Raw genomic sequence first — 15,586 nt, 5'->3', positions numbered from 1 at the left:
GATTATTTATTTTTTATCACAGACCTTCATTAGGTAATAGTTTTCAATTTCCAAGTTGATAATTGATTTGACGAAATTAAAAGGAAATCACGCTTCAATATTATTTAACTGTAAGTACTTACATACTTTATAAGTCTAATTGTCCCTCTGTCAATCGAAATCTACTAAACAATATTTGTTGCCATTTGTAATATTACTAGATTCAAACCTGGAATATAACACTACTAATAAAGTAAACTAATAGACAAGACATATATCTGTTCTAAAACATGCAAATAAAAGCTGAAAAGCATGGGCAGTAAACATTATTAAAAATTCCACGTCCTAAAGTTATACGAATGCAGAAACAAACTGTAATTGTTTTTATAAGCGAGTGTACCTACATGTAAATCCGACGCTAGTGTCTGCGTGTAATCATCGGGTTAGATTGATAGCTAGATCTTACTTTACGGAAGATAACATTCATATATACTAGTATTATATAGCTGAAGTTTGTTTGTTTGCATGCACTAATCTCAGAAACTACTGGTCCGATTTCAAAATTATTTTATTGTTGTTGTTGTATAAATGCGAAAGTTTGTAAGGATGCGTGTGTGTGTTTGTTGCTCTTTCACGCAAAAACGACTGAACCGATTGCAATGAAATTTGGTACGTAGACATTTGGGCAACTGGAATAACATATAGACAACTTTTTATCCCGATATTCCTACGGAATACGAACTTACGTGGGTGAAACCGCGGGGCGCACTAGTATTTCATATAAGTGAATTTCCTTTCTTAGTTTCTATAAATATAAATAATTTCAATAACTACGAATCGCAATTTCTTGAGCATTAATATTAATTTATAGCATACAATCGCACAGTTCGCTGTCTAACCATTGAAAACGCCTCGTCCTGCTCAAAGGCTTTGCATAGAAAATGAGAGTGGGTCTAAAACCTACTTTAAAATGTGCTAATTCCGGACCCCAGCGGGTTTAACACTTAAAACCGTTAAAAGTGAATGCCTTGTGAGTTGCAAATAATTTGGTCTAAAAGACCGGACGGTGAGTTTTACATTTCCTGATTAAGAGAGGCCATTAAGGGTTGGGTACTTATGGGGGTTCCGTACTCACAGATAGGGGCCTTTTAATGTGACGCTTTTACTGTCTGTGTCCTGTTCGCCTGTCCGTTTATTTCATGTAATAACTGGCTGAACCTGCAAGCGCAGTTTTGCCTTAATATTTAGGGGTATGAAAAATAGATATAGGCCGATTCTCGGACCTATCCGAACACAAAATTTCATGAGAATCGGTGCAGCTATTGCAGAAGAGTATGATAACTAACATTATGACACGAGAACTTTATATATATGGATTGTATAGGCCTAATATTAAGTCAATATTAAAAGCTGATAACCGTAAGATTGACAGTTTATATACGCTGGTTGATATAGCAGTAGAAAATAAAAATAAATCAGAATAATAACTGTTAAACAGTAAGTTCCAATATTAGGCCATACCTATACTGCTGCGCGGAGTGGACGTTCTTTCGTCATTCTCTTTATAATTTGTCCACAGTGATATAATGAAATATCCATTAATATCATGCCCATCAACAAAATATGTGAAAATTAGACGATTATTTTCTAATTTTTTTGTAGTTTATTTGAAACAATTTCTTGAATACTTCTCCTGTATTTATAAAGACATTATATCTACTTAACAAGGATATTTTTAAATAAACATAATTAAAGAAATAGTAGCTGAAAAGCCCGATGTAATCAATTTTCAGTGGAGACGTAAGAAAAATGGTTTTTAAGACATTAAATATCAATATCTCAGCTCAACTCTTTCCATTTATTAGTAGTATTATTGTTATTAGTTCATCGCAAATTTTACACAAAGATAACACGTTTTTATTCGATATTCAGTTAAATAAATAAATTAAATTATATAGGTTTAAGTTTCATATTCTATCAGTCTTTAATTGTAAAACATAGCACAGAATCCTTAACGTTTTCCGACTCGTACTTAGCCAGTTTTTTTAACTTTCGGAATCGTAGGGTCGGGTTTATTAAATTATGGTTAAAGTAATTAGAAAGATCTTTTTATAGTGCATTTAGATAAGGAAGAATATTTATTTTACAATTTAAATAGCATTTTCCTTTTGGAAAGTTCTAATCTATTTGTTATATATACGTATTGTTATACGTAACGTTTTATATCCATGTTGAATTTGAAATTGAACAATTTCTATCAGTTTTTGTTGTTATAATATTTTTGTCATACATTATCTTGAAAATGTGAATTCAAATGAAGTTATTGCTATCTAATATTTCGTCAAAATCAGTTATACAGGATGAAAGGAGGCCTGTTTCTTTTTCCTCACCCTTCCCTGTCCATTCCCTCTTTCCTGTCGTCAATCCTTTCCATTCCCTTACCCCATAAAAGCGGGCAGCGCATTCGCAGAGGCACTACCTCTGAGTATGTTCATGGGCGGTGGTGATCGCTTACCATCAGGCGAACCATCAGCTCGCTATGACATAAAAAAAAAATAAAAAAATAATTAGTATTTAATCTTAAATCTCCATTATTTTACTGACAGACAAACATTCACAAAAACACACTTTCACATTCATAATATTAGTGTGATAGTGTGATTCGCAGAATGCGCTGTGTGAAGTTTCATACTTAAAGATCAAAAAACAAAGCACGCCAATAAGCTCCCCTTTGTTTTACCTCGGGGAGAGGTTCCTTTAGTCAAGGGAGAGAAAATTACTTCGGCGTTCATCGTTTACGACCTGAGTGTGGGGGAATTTATAGTAAAAGTCATAACATTTGTATGAAAATCGATGTACTCGTTGCAATACTATCTGGTGTTTAAACGTGTTTAATATTAAGCGAGTATGTATTGAGAAATATTTTTAAATCTGTTATAGAAATATTTCATACAAATATTTATCGTATTTTAATACGGTTATTCTTCATATTTGTCATTAAAACGCATGTTTTTAAGCAACTGTGCTTACGGAACAAGCCGTCTCGACGTATTTTAATATTATTTTGATTGTTGAAAGTATTTTTTAATGGTCTAATTTGTTTAGAAGTGAAGACTCCTCATTGGTTTAAACTACATTTTTTATTACAACACAAACACACACACGCGCGTGCACTGACAATGTATTTGTGCAATGTAAAATGAAGCCGGGGTTTGGTATTATTATATGCAAAAAATAAAGAAGACAAAAATACAGAACCCAAACGATGTTGTACTACAGTTTTTGTACAGTTCAATCAATCGAATTCATCGTATGTTTCAACTATTCGACCCAAAGAAACACTTACAACCAAGCCGAAATATTGTTAAAATCGTAGCATTCAAGTCGAAACAGTTTGTAAATATAATAAACGCGTTACTCCCAAATAAAATCAGTGACTTCCAACTGAATGGTCTGTAATTATGGTAGGAGACAGTTGAACACATTTAATGCCTCCCCAAAACACACATTTGAGTCCCCAGAGCACACGCATATTCCTCTTGCATTTGCCTCCGTTTAATATTATGCAAATATGTTTTCGACGTAATCAGATTATTACTGACGTGATATGGAGTTTTGTTTTTGTAGCCATTGTTTTCGTATACGATTTAGACTTTATAACAAGGGGGTTAAGTCTGATTTTGAACGATTTAACATTGTAAAGACCTTTCAGTTGATAGTTAGGTAATAAATTATTGTGTTTTTGTTTTTTGATTTGACTGTTTGATTGAAACTTGACTTAGATGTTAAGGGAGCTTGGGTAATAATGGGTATTTTGTTAAAAAAAATATCAAAATACAGATATTTTTTGATCTTCAATATGTTAAAAAGTGTGATAATATTATGGAGAAAGTATGAATATGAAATAAGAGATGTCGTTCATATTCGCGTCGGTTATAACCGGAACCCTCATAGGAGGCCTGTGTCCTAGTAGTGAGAACCTGTATGGGCTGATAATGATGATGATGAAGATTCATTATTCAGTAACTATTTATTTATCTCTCTTTCTGCAAATAACACTTATTATTCATTGTTATAATGCGTTTATTACATACATAATTATACGTTTTTATGCCAAGTGGCTATTGTTTATCTTTGTAGGTCAGCCTCCATGTTTCTTTGTAATAAGAATTATAATTATAAAAACATAAACCCGTCTGTTTACATATGTTTTTGTAATGGTTATTCTACGTTCTTCCATTTGATATCCATATTGTTAGGATAAGATAAGAGATATTTACTCACCCTTTTTTATGTGCGGTCGCCATTTTGAAAATCTATCCACCACATGTCACTACCACAATTCCGATGATTCCAGGAGGAGTCCACCAGTGTTTTTTGCCTCTTTTTGGCCTTTGGGTGATATATAACCTTACTTCGAATAATAACCGTGTTGTTGGTGCATATTGATGACGCTGATCATTATCATCAGGTGACGCGTCTACTCCCATGTTTTCTCATATTTATATTGTGGTAATCGAGCATGCTTCGGCACGAATTGGGCCAGCTCGCACCGGGGAAGTACCACACCCCCACAGAAATCCGGTGTGAAATAAGAGCTTGCTATTGTGTTTCGTGCGATGAGTGGGGGAGCCGGAGGCCTATTTCCTTCTCTTCGCCTTTCCCAGTCCATTTCTTCTTTCCAGTTATCAATCCTTTCCTTATCCCTTATCCACTAAAAGCGGGCAGCGCATCTCAGAGATCTGAGACTCTGCGAATGTTCATGGGCGGTGATGATCGTTTACCATCAGGGGAACCACCAGCTCAGTTGCCCGCTATGACATTAAAAAAAATATATATCAATATATATAAAACGATCCGTGTGAAACGGGCCTAAGGTTTGCTCCCTACAATGTTCTTTATACGATTATGCAAATGAAACCAATAATTTTAGACTTAATTGTTCGCTGATCATCAACACTCGGCTAAGCGGCGATTAAGTTAATACGTAATGAAGCTAATTGCATGTATATTCCACTCCTTAATTGTCTAGAAATTTTATTGCGTTTTTCCATAATTGACAGAGGCATTTTAATCGCATACCGCAACGCGTCGATTAGTTTTCTCAGTGATAAGTTAGTTTTAATGTACTTTTTACTGTACATGGCGACATTTCGAAACGATGGTAAATTAAAAATCAGTGAAGTTCGAGTCGGACTCGTTACACTGTAGTGTAGTTCTGTGGGCGAAAAAAAATTGGGTGCCCATCCATTTTTTTACCGTTGCTTAACCACGACTTTTTCATTTTTTTTGGTTGTAACAGCGGTTACATTACATCTTTGTAAATTTCAACTGTCTAACGGTTACTGTTCATAAGATCCTCACAACAACCTCGTGAAAGACGGCCGGACAAACAGACAGACAGTCTTAGAAGACTTCGGTGTCCGTCTAGGAAATAGGAACTATTTTGGCTATTTTACAAAACCCTAGAAATTAATATTTAAATATACATAAATATAAATACTTGTAATAATTAAGAAGAAATCTACTAGAACTATGTCTTTAAGACAAATAAGGATATGAACGCAGCATTGAAGCTACTGTGGTACTTTTGATGAAGCTTTTCACCAAAGAAACTAGTGATCTTGATCTCTAGAGAATATCATATGAATATGAACTAATTTCCTCCCAAACGGAGCAGTCTGAACGAACCCACATGAGTCGGACTGACAAATCATTGGGTCACGCAGTCACGTAGCAAAGGGTCATATAGCACCCTGTACGAAACGTGCTGTACGAGGGTACTCGTAAATCTCACGCGGACAGACATACAGATAAAGCTTTCACTTCGACTGTTATAAGTTATGTATATACCAGATAGGAAACGGTCAAATGGCAAAATTGGCCAATTTTGGCCATCGCAAAAGCCATCTTCATTTAATCAATAATAAATAATTAACTCAAATAATCATAGTCAATGGAGAAGAATCACCAAGTAACTCAAAAGTCATCCTGTTAAAAGTCCTTTTGCTAATAGCCAAATTGTGTAAATTGTAATCCTCACCACCTGGATACATGGCGGTCTACTACACTCCACTTCTCTCGTCATTTTTTGTCAAGAACGATCGTTAAACAATTTACGAACCTTGATATTCCTAGACGAATTCGACAGGGCTCACTCAAGAAAAGTGCATATTCATATCTCAAAAGCCAGCAGCACATTCGCGGTGACTAGCATTGAGATTGTGGCGGGCGTCACTCTCCATTATCCATTGAAAATATTTTTCTTTCGTATTCTGATGAATAATATTCAGAATTTTATATCCCGAATCTGAATTATAATTTAGATTCTAAGATCAAATATGATATTACCAAATTAAAATAGCCACTTCTGTCTACTCACATTAAAAGCTTCCCAAATCCTCAGAATCAATCGGAAACTCAGACATAAAACCATGTTTGAGTATCAACAAGCTTTTCAAAGCAGTTAATCTAATATCTAGAACCTGCGGTAACTATAGCGCTTCCGAATATCGTATAAAATCTATAATAAACAGCCTTTTACCATTAAATTTCCTAGCTTACTCCAGCGGTTACAGTGAGTTATTAGTTATTAGTTGAGGGTTTCTAATATCCGGCTTGGTTGGTGAACAATTAAAAGTACTGCTCCGAGCTGTCGTCTACACGCTTTAGGCGACATATTGTATGCGCTCTATATACTTTTATTTATTACTAGCTTCCCGCCCGCGATTCGCCCGCCTCCGTATTGTTACCTTTTGAACCTTCCCTGATCTTTATTATAGTAGTTTTTGCCAACGGCTTCACACGCGTTATTTTCTGAGTAAAACCCCTTTTCCCCCCTTTTTTTTCTACGTTATTATATATTATATATACATATATTTGTCTTGAATCACTCGATATATTTAAACCTTATTTAATTCTGTTGCGTGAGTGAAGATGTGAGTGACTTTGTTTTATACTATAGTCATATATACCAGCGGTCCGCCCCAGCCTCGTACTTAGGATATTATTATATAGCCTATAACATTGAGAGGCGATATACGTATCCACACTTGGTTAGATTTTTTTTAAATCGACCCGTTATTTGCTGAGATTAGTGCGCTTATGCAAACAAACTAAGCTTTGTATATTCAAATACTAGGTAGATTTTAGCATAGACCAGTAAATATTATTATATTATAGTAAATATTATATTATATTTAAGGCCTATTTCCTTGTCGTAGCCCTTCCCAGTCCATTCCTTTTTTCCATTCATCAATCCTTTCCTTATCCTTTTTCCCTTAAATGCTGGCAGCGCATTCTCAGAGGTCTGAGCTTCTGCGAATGTTCATGGGCAGTGGTGATCGTTTACTATCAGGCGAACCACCAGCTCAGTTGCCCGCTATGACATTAAAAAAAAAAAAAATTATAAAAATAATCACCAATTATCATGTCAAAATGTACACACACATACAAGTATGAGTCGCAGAGGAATATGAAATGTTAGTTTTTGAGTTTTAACGAATGCTTAAAGTGCGAGCTCAAATATTTTAAGTGGCAGGCACTGAGTAGAGCTGGTAAAAGATCTCTTGTCTAGTTTGAATTCAGGATACATGAGTTTCTTATCATTCATATTGATTTGTTATGCTCAGACGTCTATTTAAATAGAAACCTAAAATTGTAAGACGTGGAAAAAATAATGTGATGTTATACATAAATGAAGGATTAATTAATTGTTTATTAGCACATAATTCAAATGATTTCAGACACAATGAAAATACTTAGGTGAATGCGATGCCATTAAGCCCTAGAGAGATCAATTATTGTGTAATAAGATAACTTCATTTACATGGTTAATCGTGGTTTTGATTCAATTGCATTTGGTCTTAGTAGTTAAATGATAGGAATTATATCCTACTAATATTATAAATGCGAAAGTTTGTAAGGATGTGTGTGTGTGTTTGTTGTTCTTTCACGCAAAAACTACTGAACCGATTACAATAAAATTTGGTACGTAGACAGCTGGACAACTGGAATAACATATGGGCAACTTTTTATCCCGATATTCCTACGGGATACATACTTACGCGGGTGAAACCGTGGGGCGCAGCTAGTCTGTGATAAATATAAATCTATTTACTACAATGGTTTTTTAAGAAGTCTAGTTGCATAAATAAATGTTTGTGTTTGACATATATTGGTAAATATTTTTAAATGATTCTTAATTTTATAAGCATACGGTTGGATATGCTATTCGGATAATAGACAATATATAAAATGGCGTTAGGTATGACCCGAGTTGAACTCGCGACATTAAGATAACGAATAAGCTAACGAGCAACTGCCAAAAATTTGGTCACCCATCCAATATTTGACCGTGCGAACAAGTGCTTAACATCATGTTCTTTTAAATAATTGTTACTGTTACGGTAGCAACACAAGTACATCACTGCAAACTACAACTTCCTAACTACCACGATTCCTGAGAGTCTGTCGACAGACAGATGGATGGACACAAACAGACAGACGGACAGTGAAGTATTAGAATTCCGTTTTATCCTTTGGGTGCAGAACCCTAAAATCTATGCATAACAATTTCGCATAGATCACATCGCATTAATATATTAATAGTATTGGTGGTTCAGTGGTGAGGACCTCGGACTTCAAAATCGATAAGTCGAGGTTCGAGACCAAGCGAGCGTGCAGGAAATAAATTTATTTTTCAATTTACACGTGTGGATGACCACCACTGCTCAAAACGGTGAAGAAAACATCGTGAGGAAACCGGCATATGTGAGAGTCAAAAATTCGAAACATTTGACATCTGCCAACCCGCACTTGGCCAGCGTGGTGGTTTATGGCCTGAGCCCTCATGGGAGGCTGATGATGATGAGTTCACATCGAAAAATATACAGTGGATTATAGAAACTCCTCCCTTACATTCGATATATAATTTTATATATAACCATGCATTACTACTGGAATAAATTTAGTAAGTAATATTTAATTTATTTGTGCTTGTTGTGTGTTAATGTTTAAACATACAATTGCTAGGTTTATTTTGGCTTTTGCGCCCAACTGTCGGTTGCTTATAAATTGGACTCTCACAAGAATTCTATTTTATAACAATGTATAATAGATTTTTAGAACAATCACCAACATTATATATAACTAAATAACATACACACATACAAAACATAACATAATTATACATAAATATGTGTTTGATTTTCGCATTTACTAAGAAACGAAACGAAGCGAAGGCGAGACGTTAGTAAATGAATAAAACATGCAATCAATAACATTGTAGTCCAGACTGCAGTTGCAGTACGTATATAAAATTGCGTATCACGAAGAACAAAGAATATCGCTTAGAGATGAAAATCAGTAATTGCTATTAATTTGATTTTTCAATCCAAAGGTTTATTGACACACTGCTAGCAAGAATGTCGAGCAAGTTAATTTTTAGAACGGGTTTAAGAACGCATAGGAAAATAGTCTGTTTGCTATTTCAATAAGGAAAAACATTTCAATTCGTTTGATCAATTGTTATGTTATTGTTTTGGATGTAGATGGATGGTCATGTGTAGCACAATAAATATGCTGCCAGTATTTAGAATATTAATTATAATTTACAGTACAGTGTTTAGAATAGAAGTGTATTAGAATATTATTTATTTCAATTAGTTTTTACGTTATAGCGGTCAACCGAGCTGGTGGTTCGCCTGATAAAGGGATCGCCAATGCCTATAAACATTTGAAAAGGAAAATACAGCCGGCTTTTATGGGGTGAGGGATAAGGAAAGGATTGACGATAGAAATAAAATAACTTCGTAAATTATAGCTAAAAAATTAAGGAAGTAATTTGTGAGTTTGTATCCTTGTAGGCCGGTAATCTCTGGTTCTACAGAACCGATTTAAAAAAATCTACCATCGTTGGATTTGTAGTTAATCCTTGAATGCTATAAGCTATATATGTACCACGTGCGAAGTCAGGCTGGACCGCTAGTAAAACATTTTTTTTATGTCAGCGGGCAACTGAGTTGATGGTTCGCCTGATGGTATATGAACACCACCGCCCACGAACATTCGCAGAGGCTTAGACCTCTGAGAATGCGCTGCCCGCTTTTAAGGGATAAAGAAAGGATTGATGAATGTTAAGAAGTGAATGAATGGGAATAAATGGACTGGGAAGGGCTAGGAGAAGGAAATAGGCCTCCGGCTCCCCCATTCACCGTACGAAACACAATAGCAAACTATTATTTCACGCCGGTTTTCTGTGGGGGTGTGGTACTTCCCCGGTGCGAGCTGGCCCAATTCGTGCTGTAGCATGCTCGATTCCCACAATAAAACATAAAGAACTAATCCTATTTCCGGCACTAGCTAGCAGTATGTCCCATATTTCCTACTCTTTGAAGTTGAAAACTTTCCAAGCTCAACCAATTCACCCTCTAAAGGCAAGCCGAGCAAAACAATCCCGCCACTTTCAACTTTTATTCTTTTCTGTTTGCCTTTTTCAAATTGGCCCGTACGTTTAATTTTCTTGGCGATATGCTCGAGTAAACAAGCCAAACATTAAATAGATTTCTATAAACATGTTCTAACATGCACTTTTTGCGCCCCTATTCAATAGGGCTGCCAACAATGTGTTTTCCTCTGTTATAAAAATGTAATATCGCGATTGAATGACATGCATTGAAAATATGTTTGTGCTGTTTTTAATTTGCATTTTATAACTGTTTACGTTGGAATATTTTAATAATAATATTTTATAATGGGAATGATATGAAAAGGCCTTTCTATGTTAATTAATTTAGTATAATGTGTATAAAGTTAAAAGAATGGGCTGCAAAATAACAGTCAAAATTACGTAGGAGATCACATAAAGAATATACATAACTTTACGAGTGCTTTGTAATCATTTTTTTGCACCTACTTGGTTACATATTCTTAAAAACATCATATTTTTTTTACAAAATATTTCAGTATACAATTTGTGAATGCTAGCAACTAGTATGATACGTTTTAATATCAGAAACTTGAGCCTCCACAAAAGTTGTATAAAAAATTTCGCCTTCGAAAATGTTAAAGCAATTCCTCTGAAAACATATTTACTTTTTTTATTGTCGTAGGAGGAAGTAAATTTAACCAATTTGTAGTATATTTTAAAAAAATAAATCTTGTTATTCCAGACAGCTTTTGGAAACCTTTGCTTTATGTCAAATTATTACCTAAACACAGTTTCGAACAGTAATCGAGTTCACACTCACTATTCTCTAAAAATAGTTGAAAATCAAACTAGAAACACGCTTTAATCATTGAATGAACAAAATTTTTTCCACTGTTATAAAAAGTATACACCAGGAAATTATTTAATCCTGATGATCCTACTCAGAAAAATAAAATGAACTCATGAAATTATTATATTGTCACCGATCCTTGATAAGTGTTGTGTACACGTTTTAATTACAAACACCTTAAAATGGGTCAAAATTGTAAAGGTTAAAGTGTAAAGGAATCAATTACATACACACATAAAGGTGAAGCTTACACACAAACACGCAGCATGTTAATAATGCATAAAATGTATGTATGATATAAACTCCATAAAAACGCCCACGGAAACTAAAAACTAAAAAGCACTCCCTGGCCTTTATGAAGTTTCTAAATTCATAATGAAAACCGTCATGCTGTACTTTATATTCTAAATTAATAACCTTACGTGAGCTGACAACTTTTATATGAATCCCAGAGAGGTTATTTTTTACCCGCTCTAACGTCCTGATAAATTTTCATTGCAGCTAGTGTGCTGAATTCTGAACTTTTATCATAATAAATGCTGGTAACTGTGTCATCTTTTAGTCTAGAACTTTCCAGGTGCGATATCATGATGTCTATTTTAGTGTCACTTAGGTTTTAGAGTTTATTGAATACAAAATGGTGGTGCTTGATGAATAATTGTCATATTGCACGTAGTCGCTAATTATTTTTTCATTGAAAGAAATAATATTTGATTTTATAAATGCAATATATTCAATCTACACCAATATTATAAAGAAGAAATTGTAATTTTCTAAGTTTGTAACGTTTTCACGCTAAAACCACTGAACTGATTCCAATAATTATTTCACTATTAGAAAGCTGCAACTTCACTGATTGACATAGACTATATATATATATATATATATATATATATATATATATATATATATATATATATATATATATATATATATATATATATATATATATATATATATATATATATATATATATATATATATATATATATATATATATATATATATATATATATATATATATATATATATATATATACAACGGGCGAAGCCGCGGCAATCAGTTGTCAACCGTTTTGCGTGATTCTTTTTGTATATGATAGAAAAATGTAGTTGGTCCCCTTTTTGAAGCAAATAGTTGATAATATATATCAAACTATCTGCGCCCCGCGGTTTCACGTTGCGTAAATCCGTATCCCGTAGGAATATCGGGATAAAAAGTTTCCTATATGTTATTCCAGTTGTCCAGCTGTCTACGTACCAAATTTCATTGCAATCGGTTCAGTAGTGTTTGCGCGAAAGAGCAAGAAACACACACACACATCCTACAAACTTTCGAATTTATAATATTAGTAGGATTAGCTAAATGTGAGACAAAATATAGAAAGCATATTAGGTATATTTAATATTCTAATTAACTTTTTATCTATATACTAGCTGACCCTGCAAACGCTGTTCTGTCTTACTTTCGTCATTTAGGTGTATGAAAAGATGGTTACCTATTCTCACCTGGACCCGATATGCACAAAAAATTAATCAAAAATCGATCCAGCCGTTTCAGAGGAGTATGGTAACTGACATTGTGACACGAAAATTATATATTATATACAGATTATATCTAATAACAAGAAATAATACGGTTAAATGATATTGTAACTAACATGATGATATAACAAGACCCAGCAAATGTATTCATTACCATTCGTCCTTTGTTACTTTCCTAAATAGCTATCATTAGCTTTATTTGCTTTCATTTCCTGTCATTAGTCCACTATGTCCGTGATTTTTCTTACAAAGGACGCAATGTACGCTTACATTAATTTTTTCGGATGATATGTTTGAGCGAATTGTTAAAAGCTGATGGAAGATATATTATGATGGCAGCTAGTTGTTTATAATCTAATAAGTTTAATAAATAATTAGTTTTGGCGGCAATTTCTTTAGATTAGTTTGGCGTCCATTGGAGAAATTGCGTCATAAACCAACTTTTAAGTCCTTTAACGGGGAAAATATTAATGGACAAAAGTTTCAACTAGGCATGTTCCACTTATCAGTTCTCATGTTGTTACAAGACTAAAAAAATTAAATCCTTCGTTTTGGGAATGTTTGTTAAAAACCACTGAATGCTTCGTTAATGTATTACCTATTAAAACTTTATTTAAACAATAATTAATAACGTTCTTCTCATTATAAAGTATTTTAGTAATAAACGACCTTTTAAATAAAACAAATTTTATTAAGAAACAGACAATCACATTTTAAATCCGTTAATTCCATTTCTCAAAGCAAAATACTATTATAAAATTCACGGAAAACACAATGTACGTAATTCGTATATAATATTAACTAAATTGTCAGATGCATGTACGTTCAAACGGGACTCAAAGAATGAGCTGGATAAAGGGATTTTTTCATTAGGAAATGCATTTTCGACGCGAGCGGACGTTTCATCTGGTTCAGGGATTTGTAAAGTGAATTTAAATATATTCGATACCTTGCCTCGCTTCACGCCAGTGTATGTAGACCTACGTGTTGTACAGCTGCGCGTATTCTATAGGGATCAGGATTAGTAAGACATTAGATGAAGTCTCGCGTCCCTTTATGCACATTCAGTTACATTTGTCAATTTTGACGAAAAAATGTATGACCATTCATAAAACCTGATCCATTAAAATCCAGTTCGAAAGCAATGTACTCAGATTAATAAGTTCTGCAGACGAAGACATATCTATTCTAACACATGCATTTTTTTATTTATAAAGCAACAGATTGAATCCGTACTAGGTTCTTATTTAGGTTCCCTGGTCTATAAGCCATATTGTCTTTTAAAACTGAATCCTGTAAAGAAATTTTGTGTACACTTATACAGACTAAGCGAATATAAAACGTGGACGCTAGAAAATGCATTGCATCAGCTCGAAACTCCTAGCCAAAAAGTACCATTAAATAAACGACGAACAACTCCCCCCGTGTACTCACAACATAGTTTTCCAAATCGCTAGAAACTATTCAGCAACAAGCAACAAGCAACGAGCAACAAACCAGTCAAGAAACACCCAAGTTTGCTATCCACCTGCGGGCAATATCGTAATTAACTCTTACACCTACATACTTATAAACCCAGAAAAATAGATACAGAATAATTTAAACCTTAACGCAACGTAATAAGGACTAAATGTGTGGGTTAGTGTATAATTGTTAAACTTGCAACGCACTAACAGCGAGAGTAAAAACAACAATAAAAGTCAACGATCAAGTAAAATACGTTTAAATCCCTTCTTAAATAAATCTGTATTGGATGTTTTCGAGAATTAGTGTAAGACCTTTTTTATGTCTTAGCGAACAACAGCTGGTGGCTGCTGATGGTAAGCGATCGCCACCGCCCATGAGTATTCGACGATATATGGCCGTGCAATAGAGTTGCCCACTTTCAAGAAATAAGGTATAAATAAAGGATATATGACGGAAATTTAGGTATAAACTGGGAAGAGTGGGGAAAAGGAAACAGGCCTGCGACTCTCTAAATGTCCCAATGAGACACTTTTCTGTGGGCTGCGGTACCTTCTCCGGTACGAGCTGGCCCAATTCGTACGAAAGCGTGTTGGACTTCCACATATAAATTGTAATGATATTACAATATATATGACGATTATTATTGATATAGATTTATCTGTGCAGATTAATATTTACTGTTGCTAATTAATATATTGCTAAATCAATCTGTCGAAATTACTGGTAGTAAATTTGTGTTTAGCTTACAAACAAACAAGAAGAAATAATATTTGGAAAATATTCAGTTGTATTTATTCATAAAAATATACACATTTTTCTACACTTATGACGCTAAGAAATCCTACATTATTAACCTTTTAATAAATTAACGAATTCAGAAATTATGTACGAACATTTAATTAATATTCAATCAAATACATTTTTATTACAAAGCTTTTCCCCGAACTTAAATTTAATAGAATTTACATCTTCATATGAGAAATTGGATTTTTTATAACGTGGTTTATAATAAAACACAAAATATAAGAGTAAGTAAATGTATATATTTACACAAAAACGAGGTAATAGTAAACAGGTAAAATATTTAAACTAACTTCAACTTAATTTATCATTCATTATTCGCACTGTCACACTCAATAAAGGTGACTCATTTGGAATACGATAAATTACACATTCACACTTTGAAGCATTCAAAATATACATTAAATTACTAGGGACGTAACCGTGACGTCGCAAACCGGTACCAATTCCACAATGTGGGATAAAGACAGAGATATATAGGGTATCTAGAAACACCACACTGAAATCAGCACTGC

The sequence above is a fragment of the Zerene cesonia genome, chromosome 8, assembly GCF_012273895.1.
Source record: "Zerene cesonia ecotype Mississippi chromosome 8, Zerene_cesonia_1.1, whole genome shotgun sequence".
NCBI lineage: Eukaryota > Metazoa > Arthropoda > Insecta > Lepidoptera > Pieridae > Zerene > Zerene cesonia.
Note: the sequence above shows the minus strand (reverse complement) of the source record.